The sequence below is a fragment of the Xenopus laevis genome, chromosome 8L (genome assembly GCF_017654675.1).
Source record: "Xenopus laevis strain J_2021 chromosome 8L, Xenopus_laevis_v10.1, whole genome shotgun sequence".
Taxonomy (NCBI): domain Eukaryota; kingdom Metazoa; phylum Chordata; class Amphibia; order Anura; family Pipidae; genus Xenopus; species Xenopus laevis.
This window is the reverse complement of record NC_054385.1, coordinates 45,288,829-45,307,477: the sequence shown is the minus strand read 5'-3', so window position 1 is coordinate 45,307,477 and position 18,649 is coordinate 45,288,829. Positions and strand designations below refer to the sequence as shown.

Here is an 18,649-nt window from a genome sequence, read left to right as displayed (position 1 = left end):
GCAAGCAGGTAACCCCCTTTCACCCCTGTACTTTGCACTTCATGCAGAGGCACAGCCCACATTAGGGCCCTGTCTTTACCATCTGACAGGGCTGAGCTGCGAGACTGACAATGCTCACTGCACTCTGAGCTTTGGATTTTCATGGAGCGTCTTTAGTTCTCTTGTTATTGCATCCCCAGGGTTAATAATGACCCCCAAATGTTTCAGGGATGATAACATGTATATACATGGATAAATAATACATCTGTTAAGGCAGGTAGGCCAAATGGTCTGGTCTTATCTATCAACACAGATCACATGATGCCTGCCACCCACGAATGATATCTACAGTCTCAGGATTTATGTCTGCCCTATCAGTTTGTTATAGTCAAGAGTAGAAAGTTGGCACCAGATATCTGCTCATATGAGCAATGCCTGCACCAAATGTACTGTAAATATGTTGTGTACAATATCATGCTGTATTTTATGGACCTGGCTTTTACCAATAGTTGGTTTCCATTTTTTTCTTTTGTGTTTTTTTTTTTTTGCTTTCCCTTTTCTAAAACTTGCATTTCTGCTATGAAGCTACTGCTACATTTATTCTTGTTCTTACTTATGTTTATTTCAGTATCTTGGAGGCTAAATGTATATCTTTATTCATTTTCTGTTGCATACAATATGTTTCTTTTATGTCTCATTTTAATTCATATCATCTCAGCAACCCAATGGCCATATAAATTTCAAAGTTCCATAAAAAAACTGAATTAGAATATTAGATTTTTCTGCTTGAATTGAGTTTTGTCCATGAATTTTCACATGATAAACCATGAGATAACTTTTTCTCAATGAATTGAATCTGGCCCTAAAAGTCTATTAGTTTGCTATTACTAAAATAATCAAATTTTTTTCTGCAATTGAGGTTTGATTTTCATCATTGATTTTTTTAAAATATTATACAATTGTATGGATGTATGTATTGAAGACATAAATAATAGTAAATAAATATAAATATACAGTTATTAAAAGACACGCTAGGACTGCATATCTACCCTGCAGAGCCTAAAATCGAATTCAATCTAAGTTAATTGCTTTTTTTAATCTCCTTTGCGGAAAAAACAATTGCATCTATTTCAAGTTCCTTTGTGTTAACTTTTATGCAACCATGGTGAAATTTACTGTAGTTAAGAGGCATTATGCAAAGAATGAGAACATGAATTGGCTGCAACGTTTGCTACATGTCTAATCAACTATAGAAACCCGGAAGCATTTACTGGTCACCTGTTCAAAATAAAAGGAACTGATTGGTTGCTATGGGTTACTGGACCTGGGAAAACTCGTCTGCCTTATGGGGGAACATTTAAAGAGTCAACTCAAAATGGACAGCAACAAAATCTTTATGTAAAATGTACCGGTTTGGAAACAAAATGCATACTGTATATCCCATGTTACTGAATTAGATATAACTTGATATTTATGCATGAAGAGAAGGCATATGTATGTTAATATTCTTACTGGGATATTAGTCAATATTTTCTGAGCGTGTGGCCTTCAGCATTTTGAATAAACCTTTATTGCTGCTCATGTTCTTATAGCACATATTTTTCTGCTATAAAAGCAATGCATACGTCTGTACTGAAACCACTTTTGAGGGACAAACAAAGCTACAAGAATTGTTTCTTATTCAACTCTGTTTTCTATTGCCGCATGTTATAAAATAACCCTCAATTGTAAAAGCAAGGATACATGCTACCCTGACAATACACTGTCCCTAATAGCTACACTTTGTGGAGAGCTTTTATCTGCGGCTATGTGCTGCAATTATTCTTTTTCTGCTGGTCCAAGCCTTTGATTCTGATGAAGCAGTGCAGCCACTGTCATGTTTGAGGCCACAAAGAATTGCACAAGAAGGATGCTTTAGAAACAATTTTTGGTGATTACATCAGTATAAAGGTTTATCAAATGGCTCCTGGGACAGTATGTCCAAATAGTCTTTAATTCTAGCAAGCTTTGATTGTATTATGTCTACAGTCATGCTCAAAGTTTTCTATTATGTTTTCAGTAGCAGACTAGGATATTCGAGAGACACCTCTTAGTATAGATGTCAGGTCAGAACCAATAAATGTCTAATGTTCATGCTAAGATCTGCTGACCTGTTTTGGGTAGATCCTTCCGGCTGTAAAGATGTGTTCTGTTTCCAACCATGTCCATGTACATCATACAAGAGACAGTTCTTAGTTTTTATGAGAGTTCTAGGCTGTGCTGTCTGTTGTTAGGGTAAGGCAGCATACTTTTGAATAAATAAACAGTGATGTTTATGCCATGCTAACACAGGTTAAACAAGATAGCAGAACAAAATTAAACACTGTTTATTATCCTATGACATACTAATTATTATTTTAAAAGATACATTGTTTGCATTGAATTGAATATGGACCACTATTTGCAATTTACCACATTGGTATACATAGTTACTGTATAACGGTCTTGTTAAAACTCTTACTCATACAGTATAGCAAGAGAGAATAAACGAAATAGCAAGGAGACTTGGGGATATAACTATGGTAATACATACGGAATAGCATGTTAACATTGAGGATTACATTTCTAGTAGATTGCAATATGGCGTTACAACTGTGGTGTACCTATAGTGAATAATAATAATCCAGGCTTATCTTGTCTCGCTACCCCATGGTTTCCCAAAGCCAAGTTCCACGTCTCACCTCTTCTTCAGCCCTGGTTGAGATAAGGTCAAGGATTTTTCCATTATGCTGAGGTCATGCTCCACCAGAACAAGTTTGGTCTTTATAAGAAATAAGACCGAACTTCCTTTTTAAAACAGAATGTTACATGTGTTCTATGTGTGCTCTTTGAAGGAAGGTCAAATTACCTCAATTACCCTGTTTCATGGCTAAAACAACATATGACTGTATTAAATAAAAGTTTGTAATGTAATAACTTATTAACTGATGATTGACTATGCACTGGCTGGTAATGTAATGTTCAGCATACTGAGGTATGATTATATAAAGGCTTGTAACATAACATACCCCATAATGTTTGCCACATCAGTATGATTTTTTACCTAGTGCCTATGGCAAATGTATTACTTTAAAAGATGTTGTGCGTTGTCTGTTTCATACCTTTTTAGAACTCTGAAGAGTTAATAGTATACACAAAGCTTCCCCTTGGTTTGTCATCCAAGAATGACTTTTGACTAGTGCTAGGCATTTTTTAAGAGGTTTGTCTCCAGACTGTTGTGTGTAGTGTCACATTCAGTGTATTCCACTGAAGTGCAAACTGATGCCTGATGGCAGGATATGCCTTGAAGGGTGAACCGGTGCCAGTCTCCCGCGACTTGGCTCAGCTTTTTACAGATCCGATAGAATTGAGAATTGATGGCAATCAGACTGGACACAGACAGAGGGAATGCAGGCTCAGCAGACGCTACATATCATTAGTGGGAGAAGACGAGGGGCATTGGGACCACTTTAATGTCAGTTCAGTTTCTTCTTAAGAACAAACATAAGCAGCACTAAGGAATTACTTGCTTTTTCTTGTTTACTTCAGCATTTCCCTATTGGATTACATGTGCTATTCTGCATAGAGGGCAACTGAATTATTTGTATACTCTGTATAATGGTTTAAATACTCCATTATTTACAATCTATTTTCCCTCCCCTGCATATTAACAATGTAAGTTGGAAATATAGATGTTATAGATGTTTGGAGATGTTATTTTATGGATAATTTGTTATGAATGCCATATTTTATTGAGAAAGCATTACACCTAAAAAAAAGTTGTGGCCTAATGTATCATAGGTGAAAAGAAATTTCAGAAGTTTACCAGAAGTGGGAGAGGGGCATTGTCTCATTTGGAAAGAAAGGGTTTGCTCAGCTTACTTATGTCCACCCAGAATGCCATAACTATTGGTATTATTATCACTACTACAATGAGTTTTACATCATCAGATAGTCTACATTGTTGTACAAAGAGATGTTTACGAGAAAATTGATACAATATGAGAAAAGGTTCTTGCCAACAAGTGCTTACAATCTAGGTGGGACAGGGTATGAGTAAGATAAAAGGCAAACATATGCAACTGTATGGCAAGAATGGATATAATGGATGAAGATAATGTAGAAGAGCTGCTGTAATGTACAGTGGTCAGTAACAAGAGCTAGGTTACTGCTAGTTTACAATTAGCAATGAATGTTTTTTTATCCATACATGGATTCGCGGCGAAATTCTTCATTTGGCCATCTGATGACTTTTTTTTACGAAACTGCAACAAAAATTTTGACAAAAAAAATTAGCTGAGAAAAAACACTGACTTTAATGCAATTGGCATGAAAAAAAGTTGCTCATAGACATATTTTGCTACAAAAAAAGTCACCCATAGACCGTATTATAATTTGCTTCAAAAAAAAGTTGCCGTGACAAAAAAGTCACCGCAACAAAAAAGACGCCCATAGACTTTTCAGCAGTTTCACAAATTTTTTGACAACGCAAAACTGGGTAGGTTTGCTCATCACTAGTTACAATATGTTAGGATCGGCAAGACTTGGGGGCAGATTCACTAAATGCAAAGTGGCTAAACCTAGCAACTTTTACCAACGTTGCCACCCACAGGGACATACTTAATTCACTAACAGGTGCAGGCACTAATTCGCTAGCGAACAGGACCATCATTTTCGTTCATTCACACTCTATCGCCATGCGACCTTTCACTCTGGCGAACTATCGTTTCTAGGCGAATTTCATCTGTTTCAATTTGCTGAAAAATTATCTAATTTCACGCAAAATTCTCGAAATTTGCAAAACTGTGAAAAATTTCGCAAAAAAAGTTGTGATACCTGAAAATGTATGCCCGCTGGCGTTAAAAGTCAATGTGTGTCCAAATAGTGTTGACGCGCAGCGATTTTGACGCTAGTGACTTTTCGGATGCCGGCAAATTTTTCCATAGAATTTTCTTGGGAGATTCACAAATTTATCCGCGGACCGCAAAATTCTAAATTTGCCACGAATTAGTGACAAATTCACTTAAGTTTTACTGAACTAACCTCTTTCGCCACAGTTGACTTTGACATCTCAGACCAGGCAAAGTGATAAAAAGAAGCTAGATCTTCCTCAATCTTCTGTCACTTACATCATATTCTGTGTGCCGAAAATGCATTAAAGTTCAAAAAATGCTGGCGATTTTTACTTTTTTAAGCAGGATTGGCTGCAACACTCCTAACAGACTTTTTTTGGGTAACCTGTTTTCTCCACACATTTTTATAACATATGGAACATGGGCTCATGTGTTATATTAACTCTCTTGTCTTTATTAAGGTTCCCCGGACATGTGTAATAAAAAGTGATAGAAAGAAGTAACTTCAAGCATTTGCACCATTTATAATAAAGACCTCTTTACAACTTTAAATTACCCGCCGTATGCAAATTGACCTAAGCGCAAAGATCACTAGCGAATTTTCGCTAGGCACAAACGAACGGTAGCGCATCTTCGCTATGAAATGCTCTCCCTGCCAAAGTAACAATAACGAAAAAAGCCACCAGTGTCCGGCGCCCAGGGCGCAACTTTGCAAATAAGTGAATTATCATAGTGGTGGTGAATTTGTACCTGGCGAAGCGGTGGGATGTGTGCGAAGTGGTCGTAGCCGACAATTCGCCCTTTTGTGAATCTGCCCCCAAATGTTAAAGACTGAATTGTTTCTTAAGACAATGGTATGAGGTTATATGGATGAGGACAATTTACGGCCATTAGAGGAGAAAGTAGGGCATTGGTAGACATGAGTCAGAAAGTTAGAATTTCTGGGCTGAATGCTCCTGCGCGCATTACTCATTGGGTAAAGATGACCCCTCAGACCTCTACCATTCTGTAATAATGACACAGCAAGTAGTTGTCTCATTAGCTGTATCAATAAAATATACATTAGTTACTTTGCTTCCAACATACATTAAGCTGTAATGAAAGCAGCTTTGCTGTACTCTATTCTGTTTGTACAGCTGTATGAAATGATAATTCTATATTCATTATTTAAAATTAAATCTTCAGTTATACTCATTAGCTAGTTCAGTCACTTTATCTGTCTTTGTTTCTCATTCTCAACTGATTTTGGAGCTCTGAATATTTGACAGGTCTTCTTAGTCAGAATTCCTGCTTGAGCCAGAAAATGAATTTAACAATTGCCTTATAAATGTACACATCCAAAATTCTGAATTGCTTCAAAGCCTCCCACGCCATCAGATTCATCTTTTTTTTTTTTCTTTTGTGCTATTTTTTAATGAAGCACTTTAAGTTGTCCCATTTGGTTTAAAACAAATCAGAAATCCATGTCCTGAATGTTTCACTAGTCAGAATAATTAAGTTGATCAGGTCTGGGAACAGTGGATGTAGAATAATAGGGTCATTCAAGCATTCAGACTCCAGTGGGAATCTGAATTCATTCGGAGATCAAATCTAATAATTGTTGTACACCTGTATACACTGCTCTGCTCAGCACATTCCTAATACAGATTTATTGCAAATTATTTCAGTTTGTTAATACAAGAACAGGACAGGTCCCTTTGATTCACAAAACCATTCTCTGCACTTCGAGGCCTTTTTAAAGCTTAACTACAGCACCGTCATTTATAATAATACAGAAAAAAAATTGTAATAATATTACAACCTATATTGCATTTTTATATACCCATTTGGGCACCAGTGTTAAAAGAATCTGAAGACATACATAAATTTATGACCTATATTAAATGCAACCAGGAAAACATGTCTTTTAATAGATATTTTCTCCATAGATTTCAAAGGAGGTTTCACGTGAAAATCCATTTTCCTTGTAACTGAGACAGACCACATGTAGATGCTGGTACTAAAAATAAAAACATGCTACATTAATAAGCATTGGATTCAGGTAATAATATTGGTATATAGTCTACAACTAGCTGTGACTAGTGATGTGCGAATATTTTCACCGGGCGCAAATTCGTGGCGAATTCCCGCTATTCGACGCTGGCTAATAAATTTGTGAAACCGACGCAAAAATTTGCCGTTTCGCGAATTGTTTTCCATTTCGCGAATTTCACAGGAAATTCGCGAATTTTTCATCGAAGCGATACACCCCAAATTCGCCCATCACTAGTGATGGGCGAATAAATTAGACAGGCATGGATTTGCCGCAAATTTCCATGCTTTGCCGCCCGCGAATGTTTTTGCGAAACTACATCGAAAATTTTCAGTCAAAAAATCCACTGCAACACTTCGCCAAGTGTCGCCATTTCATAAATGTCTGTCATTTTGCAAATTATTCGGCGAAGCAAAACAGGACAGATTCGCCCATAACTAGCTGAACATTAAAATCGAACTTCTTTACTCTGCATCCAAAAAGCACTGGGGCACAACTTGCCTTAGAAATACCTTTGAGCCCACCCTTAAAAGTTGTTAACAGGAACACCAAACTGACACTTTCAAAGACATATTATCTTTAGCACTCTTCAACTGGTAAACATTTATTTCTGACCCACTTGAGGGCCTATTTATCAAAATACACATTTGTGTAATGCTAGATTTTTTTTTCTAAAAATTCAAATATTTGCTTATACATTTAAAAAATGTGAATATCAAAATTTGTACTGAATAAAATTGTGAAAAAGCACTTAATATAATACCTTGAATTTGTACTTAATGCAATATTGACTCGTCAGCTTTTAGATGCCAAAGTTTTATACTCAAAAGTTGGTAGCATGTTGGCCCATATATGGACCTAATATGTTGGCCTCCACATCAGTATCACATCACCTATCGATCCAGCTGACTTGGAAAATGGAAATAGTCAATGATTGACTAAGAACATCTTTAGAGCACCCTTGATTTAAAATGAAAACCTCATTGTAGTATGTACTTTGCTGTTTCTGTATCAAAATTGCATATTCACATTCTAGCCACTTTTGAATGACAGATAACCCACAAGTTGAATCATTGCAATTTGGATATTTTCATGTCCAAACAGTTCAGTGTTTAGATTAAACTGGTTAGGTTGCTGCGCCCAATATACTCATTCAGTGTACCAATATACATACTAAAGCGAATAACCCATTTGCTCTGTTTTCTTTACTTTGTGGCCAGACATCTCTGTCTGAAACAAACTATACTGTATATGTGTTGCCACTTAAGTCGGCCAAGCATTGACCTATTCACCCAGTCAATTCTTATAAACTATTCCTCTTCCAAGGAAATTTGTAGATTATCCCACAAAAAGCAGGAGGAAATCTTCTAATTACATATTATCTACAGAACTCCCCAAAAATCAAAATCACTGGTTGTAACTATATCTGTTGCAGGTTTGTGACATCTAGTTATTTATCAGATAAGACAACCAGATCTTCTTTTATATGTTTGTCATTTTTTAAATAATAAAAACATTATGTCTGAATACATTAAGCCATATTCTAGACCACTTCTTCAGACACTAACGAAAGGGATTCTGTCATGGGAAAACAGGTTTATTTGTTTTTTAAATGCATCATGCTCCTCCAGCAGATCCCTGCATTGAAATCCATATTTAAAAAGTGCAAACTGATTTTTTTATATTTAATTTTGAAATTTGACATTTGGCTAGATATGTTCTTACTTTCCCAGGTGCCCTCAACCATGTTCTGCTCTAATAAACTTCAGTTACTCTTTACTCCAAGTTGCGTTATATCGCCCCCTGAAGTTCCATTGTGAAGTGCTGGTTCTTTCTGAAGCACAGGATCAGGCACAATGAGCTTGAGATGTCTGCCTACACATTAATACTATAACTAAAATAAAACACATTTATTGGTTCGACATTTGAAATGGTAGAATTAATTATTTGCAATGTACACCGTGTAATTTAGTAATAAAAAAACTATTCCATAAATAATCATGACAGAATCCCTTTAAATATAATTTGAAATAAAAATAAATATGTATCTGTTTGTTTCATACAATGTTGTTATCCTTTATTTATCGCTTGAGGATACAATTCACATATGCCCAAATCCAGTGGCATGCATGTTAATTGATTTATGCTTATATAGCAACTCTAATTTTACACAGCAAAGTAAACATAATTATGCTTAGCTCAAACATTTATGCTTAGGTGCTTGAGGCAGAGGGAGGTTAAGTGACTTCCTCAAGGTCGGAAGGAACTGACACAGAAACTTAAACCTCTAAGTGACTGCTGAGACATTCGTTGTTGAATAGGTTTGGGGGATTATTTTTCATTAGTGGGCTTTAAATGTGTGCAAGTTATAAATATATAGTGAGGCCACCTTAGTCTATCTTATTCAATAAAAATTCTCCAAGTCAGATATATATACAAAAAGCAATAGTATGCCTTTAGATTGTTGTATTCATGCATTCAAAAAATGAAAGTGTTTTTTGAAGTAATACAAATATAATACACAATTATATATATATATATTATATATATATTATATCCTTATAAACGGTGAGTAGTGATGTCATCAGTTATAAACCGTGAGTAGTGATGTCATTTCTGTCACATGACTCACTAAAATTTGTGTATTATAATAAATTAAGTACCCCCATTTGTAAAATATGAGGATATTAGAAGTTACCTCGGAGTTCCATGACCTGTATAAAAACACTCGGCCTTCGGCCTCGTGTTTTTATATGGTCATGAAACTCCTCGGTAACTAATAATATCCTTATATTTTACAAGAGGGGGTACTTTATTCACTATATAATCTACAGTCTGGTCATTTCCCAATGGGACCAGACTGTAAACTATATCCTCATAAACGGCGCGTTCTGACGCCAGAACGCGCCGTTTATAAACTTAAAGGGACTCGCAGCTGCCGCCATCGCCTCTACCCGACCTTCCCACCACTATAGCTTTCGGTTCTGCATTTGCTTACCTCCCACAACGCGCTCCACCCCCTCCCTTCGGCTTCTCTTTCCTTCATAGCAGATCTCACTCCAGTAAAACATTATCTGCAGCTGCCTCACTAGCGTTTCTCTTCTCCATTTTCGCTCCCCCTCGCATCAACTATCTGAAGTCTCGCTCCCCCTCCCTTACCCTTCCAAATTCTCGCTCCACCTCCTGTCCACTCTCTGAAGACTCGCTCCGCCTCCTTCCCTTCACCCGTCTGTGATGCAGTGAAAGAAAATGTCACACAGTGCGGGAGCTAGCCTTCAGAGTGGATGGGAGGCGGAGCGAGACTTAGATAATGTAAGGGAGGGTGAGAGAGACTCCAGGTAGTGTATACGAAGGGGAGGAGACTTTGGTAATGCAGGGGGGGTGCAAAAATGGAGAGGAATCCTGTGAAGAAAAAAAGGAAAGAACTACATCCCAGCTGCAACACACATGTGACATGACCATAGCAAGAAGAAATAAAAGGTACCCAGCTAAATATACTAAAGTAATGGCAAAGAACTCGTCAGAAAGTACAAACTGAACCCAGAATTGTAGATTATAATGAATAATATCTTTATAAATTACAGTAGGGGGTACATTATCCACTATATAATGCAGTCTTGCCCTGAACTGGTAAACCAGTTATGGTTGTTTCAGAAACACTACTACTGTTTATATAAATAAGCTGCTGTGTAGCAATGGGGGAAGCCATACAAAGTAGAAAAGGCTCATGTTACACAGCAGATGAGCTCTGTAGAACACAATGGTGTGATCCACTATTTAACCTTTAAATTCTTCAAGTCAGATATGTATACAAAAAGCAATATAATGCCTTTAGAGATTGTTGAATTCATGCCATCAGCTGACACGGAAACAAAAAAGTCCCTAACAAATGCCCAAAGTCATTATCTTCATGATTTATACTGAGCTGAGATAGTGAGCATATTGATTACAGTCTCTTCGCCAGGAGAGCTTACAGTCTAATATCCTCACTCGAGTTATACGTCAACAGCCAAGTGACATACCAGTCTGTTTTTGCACTGTGGGAGCAAACCCATACAGATCATAATCACACACAAGATCCTAACAAATCATTGTCCGTATTATTTGTCCAGCCTTTGAATTATGAATTGTGTTTAAGAACTGTTACACACAGCAAACTTTATATCTTGCATTTTATATTGAATTCTTAGAAGGGATTTTTGGTGCGGATCTCTTTATAACAGCAATATCAGCTCTAGCTTCTCTAAAGGTTTTTACTTTAAAAAAGAATTACTCATTAGACGAAATTCTAATTATAGCAGCCCGACAGTCCTCACAATTATAGCTTGCTCAAAGACTTGGTATGTAGTTCCTGGGGAATCTTTCTGTGAGGTAATTAGACCACAAGTGGCATTCACTGTATGTGTGGGATTTCAGCTAGTTCATGTGCCGGAGATGTAAGACAAGTCATTAATATTAACCGAGGTACATTTGTATGAGCTTTTGCGCGTACATTTTTTAATCAAAATATTATATACATTTGAAGTGCACATTACTAGCCAAGCTCAAAGAAAATTTCCCTGCTAACTCACAAGTGAGGTGCCGTTAATGTCCCTGATGCTATGATAAAAAAAGACCAATTTAGGCAGATGGAATTAATGTTCTTCCTGTCCATTTCAGGGTTAAGGTCAGCTAAGGGCAGGTGAATGTCCTATAGACTGTAAGATCTTTTCTAAACCTGTAATATTAAACTGTGATATAACAGGCTGTTGTAAAAGGTAATACAACTGGTTTAATCAATAACAATCTGAAGGGTATCTTCTCCCTGTGTGGACTTTTACTCTTGATGTCCCCATGTCTCTATATAGGCAGTAGGTACTTACATTATTTTGTTTTTTGTTCAATTGGTTTTTTTTTACCATATCGGGGGGGGGGGGGGGGGGCTTCAGTTTCTCACTATATAAACGGAGTCATTGCCTAACATCTCCAATACCTTGCATATATTTGCAGCAGTTACAATGTTTGCACTGCTACTTTGCATGCATTATTGCTTCCTGGCTCATTCGAAAAGTATTAATGAATTTGCTAGCCAATAGTCCTGGCCTTCAGGGATGTTTGTAGAGGCTCTAACATGATCCAATGGTCACTAAACATGGCAGCAACCTTGGCTGCTTAGCAGTTCTTCACTGGACACTGGGGTATAGGGGAAACTTGAGCAAACTGAATGACCTGATCTGTGCAAATGTGTTTCTAAGGGGTTATGTCTTCTTTAAAGGATAATTATATCTTAAGATGAAATAGCGCTGTGAAGTTACAATTAACTTTGACTTTCTCTTATAACCGAGTATTTTTGCTATAGCCGATACCATGAAGAATGCAGGGTACTGAAATGTGCATCATATATTTGAGATCTTTTAGTCATTCACTTGATTTACTATTCTCTGTCATCTCACTGCAGAAAACCACAGTACTTCCGTCATACTCCATGTACAGTTTGTAGATTCCAAAGTTATTTGACCCTCAAGCTCTTTCCCATATCTGCTGAGTCTACAAGCCTTCCTATATACAGTACGTCGTTTGTTTTGACATTACATGGCACAGGACTGCATACAATGTCACAGCATTCATTTTAATGCAGAAAGATGAAATTGATCTATTTATATGGCAGGGCATTGCAAGCCATCTGTCTGCATAAAGTCGGCTCCATCTGTATTATTTGTATTAGAGGGAGGACAACTGAAATAATATGTGATTCTCTGACTGTTTACAGTCTTTACAGCAGATGTTACCATTTACACATTCTATAGCTGATTCAGTCTTTACATGTGCAATCCATTTTTTGGATCTTACTAAATGAAATCATTTACTCCAGGTATTATTTTCCAGTAAGTGAGTTCTAGCTAGAATAATTTGCCAGCGTGTGTAGCTGAGCTATAATAATCATTTCAGTCAATTACAGGGCATAATTTGAAGCTTATATCTACAGTTGCAGACATGCACATGATTCTAAACAATAGGCATTTTTCAAAAGATTTTAAGCTGATTTAGATAGGATAATCATGAAATGTAATTTCATCACCATTATGTCTGATAGCTCTTGATCATCATTGTCTTTGTTCTCATTTCACATACACTAAAGATTTCCACCCAAACTATTTGGACAAGTGTCTTTAAAATTGCCCTGATATAAATGAAAATGTATTAGAATTGCCAACAATAATCTTTTATGGGTTTAAGCTAAGATCTACAATTCTATTTCTATCATAGAGAAATAGCACTTTCTATCAATCGGTCTTACACTTTCCTGAATGTTAACAGCGAATGCCTCCCCCTTTACAATTCCAATTACACTTTTTATCAACCTTCTAATGTTTAAAGGAAAAACAAATGGCATTCATGTGATATGCAGAGTCTCTTATTCCCTGGGTTTGAGTTTTTCCTCTCTGATGGGAATTCAATCTCACAATAAGAGAGAAGAGTGTTCACTGATCTCGGTGTCTTCCTATAGAAGAACATTACCCTGTGTGATTTCAGAGGCCAGTTACCCTTGGAGAAAAGGTTAAAGCAGATTGATTTGTTGAGTACCCTAGAGGCTAGCGTATGTTGTGTTTAAATGAGTCTTTGATAGACAGTATCTTTGGTTTGTCTGGCAAAGATTTCAATGCTGCTTCATCAGCAGGTCTGCTGCTAAGATAAAAGTTAAACAGCTACTGACGGACCACCAATTCTAAAGTAAAACATTTTAAATTAAGGTATATATATATATATATATATAAATTCAATATTGTACAATCTTTGTTGTGTTTTTTACCTTCCATATGCCTTCCGTGTCCTTACACATAATGTATGTATGTATGTATGTATGTATTTGTTTTGTATTGTATAGTATTATTTGTAAAGCGATGTTAAGGAGCCGCAGTGCCGTACAATGCATAAGAGTACAATATAAATAAAAGTACACACGGACGACAAGTATTCAATAAATACAATACATATACACAGTACATAGAGCTCAAATAAGGAGACAGCTTGAGTGCTATGTGGTAAGAGCCACAATAGGAAGGAGGTCCCTGGCCCATAGAGCTTGCAGTCTAAGTAGGTGTATGTATAGATATGTGCAAGTAGGTGCAATTACATTGCAATTAAATTGACATTGTTATAAGTGCAATTCTGCGTCCCCTTTTAGCACCTTGTCATGCAGCTTGCAACTGGAAGTGAGCCCTTTTGCCTTTTAAAAAAGTAAAAATTGATGTTGCAGAACATGTTTACTAATGTAAGGGGAATATTTAAATTTAAAACAGTAAATATAGCACGCAACTGGTTTTAGGATAAATACATAGATATAAGGGTCCTGGGGAAGTTTAAGGGACAACTGCACATAGGGTAAAATATGCAAATTTGTCTTATGTTTCTAAGTAGCTCTATTACAATTGGTCATTATGGCCCAAAACTGTGCTCTATAACAATCGCCTGACAGGATCAATTTAATGCACAAAGTGAATGGTATGAGAAGTATGTGTGTTGTCATGAAGGGCAATGAAGGTTGATTTTGGATGTTTGGGCCCCATGTGCTGGTGCTACTAACAATATCCCGCCAAGAACTATAGTGGGTGCCATTGCTCTTAGACATAATATTTGTTTATTAGGTAAATAAAATGATACTCCTGACACATAAGTTAAGTGTTCTTAAGGATGTATTGTGACCCGTGTAAATCTAGTCTGTCTTCATCATCATGTGCTCATGTCTGTTTAGGGCTCTTGCACAGGGGCATTTTCATATTTGTTCATTTGACTGGCATTGGAAACATAGGATTAAGTACACCCAGGCACATGTGCTAATTCATCCCATTTTTGATTGGTTGGGTTGCACCCACCAGAGCTTACTTTAAAGGGGTGATACACCTTTCAATTAATTTTTAATATGTTACAGAATAGAGAATTATTTTTGGCTATTTCCAAGATTTTTTTCAGTTGGCCTTCATTTTTTTCTTTTTTTTTTAGTTTTTGAATTATTTTGAATTTATTCTTCCCAGCTTTCAAATGTGGGCCAATGAACCAACTAACAATAAATGCTTTGCAAGGCTACACATTTATTGTTATTGCAATTTTTTTTACTAATTCTATTCAGCCCCTCACTAGAGATGGACGAATTTATTCGCCAAGCACGAATTCGCGGCGAATTTGCGCGATTCACCGCCAGATAATAAATTCGCAAAACGCCCGTGAAAATTCGCCCGAAAAAAATAGTCAAAAACGGGCGCTGTTTCGCGAATTTTTCGCCGTTTCGCTATTTTTTCAGCGAAACGGCGCAAATTCGTCCATCACTACCCCTCACCTATTCATATTCCAGTCTCTCTTTTCAAATACATGCACCGTTGCTATGGTAATTTGGGCCCTAGCAATTGTTTAAATTGCATACTGGAGAGGTGCTGAATTAAAAGCTAAATAACTCAAAAACCACAAATAATACGTCATACTCAGTCAATTTAAAGGTGAACAACCCCTTTAACAGTCATTGTATTTTCTTTGAAGCAATATTCTGTATTTTAATGTGCTCAATAATTTAATAAAAAGAAGAAATACACGTTGAACTCACAAAAGTGCACTATATGCATTTCAATGTGGTCTGCATGCATTTCAATAGACTCATGTAAAGCCCTGTGTGTAAGGAAACTTGTTCGGTTTTTAAGGTGAGACTATTTTCCTGTTACTGACTATGCCTTGCTTGCTACCTTACCTTAAAGCATTTTTATTGTAGCCTGCCCTGACCTCTTTCCTGTCTCTGACTATGCTGAAATATCCATTCTAATTCAAACTAAGCCACCCACTCTATAATTATCTCCTGGTGGCTGCCAAATAGTGAAGTCCTTAGTCTGAATGGTAAATTTGCTGTTATTTAGAGAGGGCATGAAAAGAGGAAAAGGGTGCCTATACAAAAACTAGTTCCTAATAGAAGAAGGAGCAAAAAAGGAAGCAGATTTTTTTTTTTTGATCAACAAGCACACATATCATTACTAATGAAACAAACATAATAAGAGGAACTGGGATGGTTTTTTTTTTTGCAGTACTATTTGAAAACATTATGCATGCCTCTTTGTTTTTAAGAAGAAAAGGCATTATTATGCAGTATTTATAAATAATTCACATAAAGGGCATTGAGCAGAGGGAATCCTAGGGAAATGTCATTCTGATTTCAAAATTATATTGTTAGATGGCAATATCCTGGCTCTGAAAATGTTGTGTCTTGTTTTTCACAGCCAAGTGACATTTTCTGTCCATTAATCATCACAGCTGGAACATAAATAACTGACCAACTTGACGACTTATTCCCAGATAATTTACTTGATTCCGACTCCTGCTACATACTTCTGTTGTTGTTCAGAGTGAGATCACTGATAACCTGAGCTGCACTAGTATATAGTATATATAACCAGTGACGCTCAAGCCTTCCCCATCATTGCTAAACTGCAATTAGGGTCACAAGAGTCTACTTAAATTGCATTAAACAATTATTACTTCATGCTGAACAATATTAAAAAACATTATCTTAGGTTACATAATATAAGCTGCAAAGTTTGCTACACTTATCATCACCTAAAGCAACACATCTTGTTATGGGTTACTGCTTCTGGGCCTTTTATTACATACAGTATGGGGATTACAATACTTCAATTTAAAAATACTGTGCCTTCTTTAAGATAGTTACACACTACATAAGCTCTTAATAAAGGGAAAGTGTACTACCCGCATCCTGGGTTTTTGTATGGATAGGTACCACTAGCATAACGAGTCCTTTAATTATGTTTGTTGATGAAAAGGGTGTCACCATTTTAGAATACCAGCTAAGGTGGTCCAATGATGTAAAGGCCAGGACAGGCCAATAACATAAAAGGATAAGCCATTGACATAAAAGGGCAGACTAAAGGCATAAAAGGGTTGATTGGAAGGAGTTGGATTCTAAACAATCGGACAAGGGATAGGTGGGAGGACCAGCCCACAGGTAGTGATTTTTGTCGAGTTTTACCTCAAAACTGATGCCCTTAGACTCCAATGGGTAAGAAAAAATTGTTGCACCACCTTGCGCATCAAGCATCAAAAAAAAAAAAACAATACATTTCGCCCATAGATTTCAATGCATTTTGGTGAATTTCGCTGTTTTGCAAATTTCCGTCAAAACAGGTCAGATTCGCCCAGCACTACCCACAGGATGTACCTCCCTCTTTAGTGTACAATGGCAATTAACACAATATGCTCAAATTCTTTCATTCAACTAGTGATGGAATATATACATACATACTGGAAAGTTCTATTGAGATATAATTTCTCTGCTAATCCCCTTTTCTCAGTGGGATTTATTAAATAATACTGTGTAATACACTTCCCAATGGATCTGTTTTTGTGGGGTCCTGAGTCCTGATATTTAGACCTTAAAGGAACAGTTCAGTGTTAAAATAAAAACTGGGTAAATAGGCTGTGCAAAATAAGAAAATGTTTCTAATATAGTTAGTTAGTCAAAAATATAATGTATAAAGATTGGAGTGACTGGATGTGTAACATAATGGCCAGAACACTACTTCCTGCTTTTCAGCTCTCTTGCTTTCCCACATCAGTGACTTGATGGGGGCAGCACGTGGGTCATAACTGTTTGCTTTTGTATCTGACCTGCTTGCTAAGGATCAATTGCAAACTCACTGAATATTTATGTCCCATGTGGCCCCTCTTAATGTCACTAACTCAGAGTTAGAGAGCTGAAAAGCAGGAAGTAGTGTTCTGTTCTGTTAGACACCCATTCACTCCAGAATTTATACATTATATTTTTGGCTAACTATATTAGAATTCTTTTTATCTTACACAACTTATCAATTTACCCACTTTTTATTTTTACACTTAACTGTTTCTTTAAAGCTTCATAATTTAATAGTTAATTTGGGGTGAAAAAAATTGTGTATTAAGTTTAAACCCAAACAGTCCAAAGCATGTACATATACATGCAGACTGCTGCTTCAAGTTCAAGTCTAAAGAGATGGCCTCTTTTTTGGGTAGACCTCTATTTATAGGTTTATGGGCATTCCAACTTCTATGTTATGAGTTAATGAACTTGAAGAGAAGAATATTATGTGATTTAATAAAAGAAGATAAACTCAGAGGATGAATAATTCTAGTTCTACAATGAATAAGAGGTCTAGCAGAACTATTAGAGAATAATTAGAAGTATATAACTCTGTAATATGCTTGTTTATTAGCTTTCCATCCTAAAAATGTCAGCATATGTTATTACTCAACTTATCCAGATTTACTAACCATCCTAACAAATAGACTATAATTTATATCATATTCTAAAGACTGCAGATTAGCATTGGTATAGCTTGGGGCACCAGTTATGCAGTTACAGCCTGGAGCTCTGTTTCTTTAGTTCCTTTACCATCTCCCATTTACAAGGGGCACCAGGGGAGTTGTCTTACTCTCAGAGCTTTCACAGCCTTCACACCTAATTACTCATAGATTGATGCTGAATTTCCAAGCAAATTCCTATAGTGAGAAAGTCAGGCTGGAAATCATGTATTTTACCTCAACAGGTACCTGTTATTAATCTAAGGAACGGGGATTGCAGTTGAAAAAATGTATATCAAAAAATTATATTATTGCAGACTTAAAGGAAATGTAAAATGATGATTGTGTAAAATACAGTTTACCTAAATCTATATTTAGGGGCAGATACGCCAAAATGTTAGGTTAGAGCTTGCCACAGAAACTCACCCACTTTTTATTAATTCCTGTGGAATTTTTA

General features: G+C 36.5%; 1 protein-coding gene and 1 long non-coding RNA gene across 4 annotated transcripts in view; one reads left to right on the top strand and one right to left on the bottom strand.

Moving 5' to 3' along the window:
* The window catches only part of LOC108698413, a 69,225-nt gene that overhangs the window by 2,071 nt on the left and 48,505 nt on the right, over nucleotides 1-18,649 (bottom strand). The gene's annotated exons all lie outside the window — the stretch shown is intronic.
* diaph2.L (diaphanous related formin 2 L homeolog) overlaps nucleotides 1-18,649 on the top strand; it is a 774,648-nt gene that overhangs the window by 740,330 nt on the left and 15,669 nt on the right. The window lies entirely within an intron of this gene.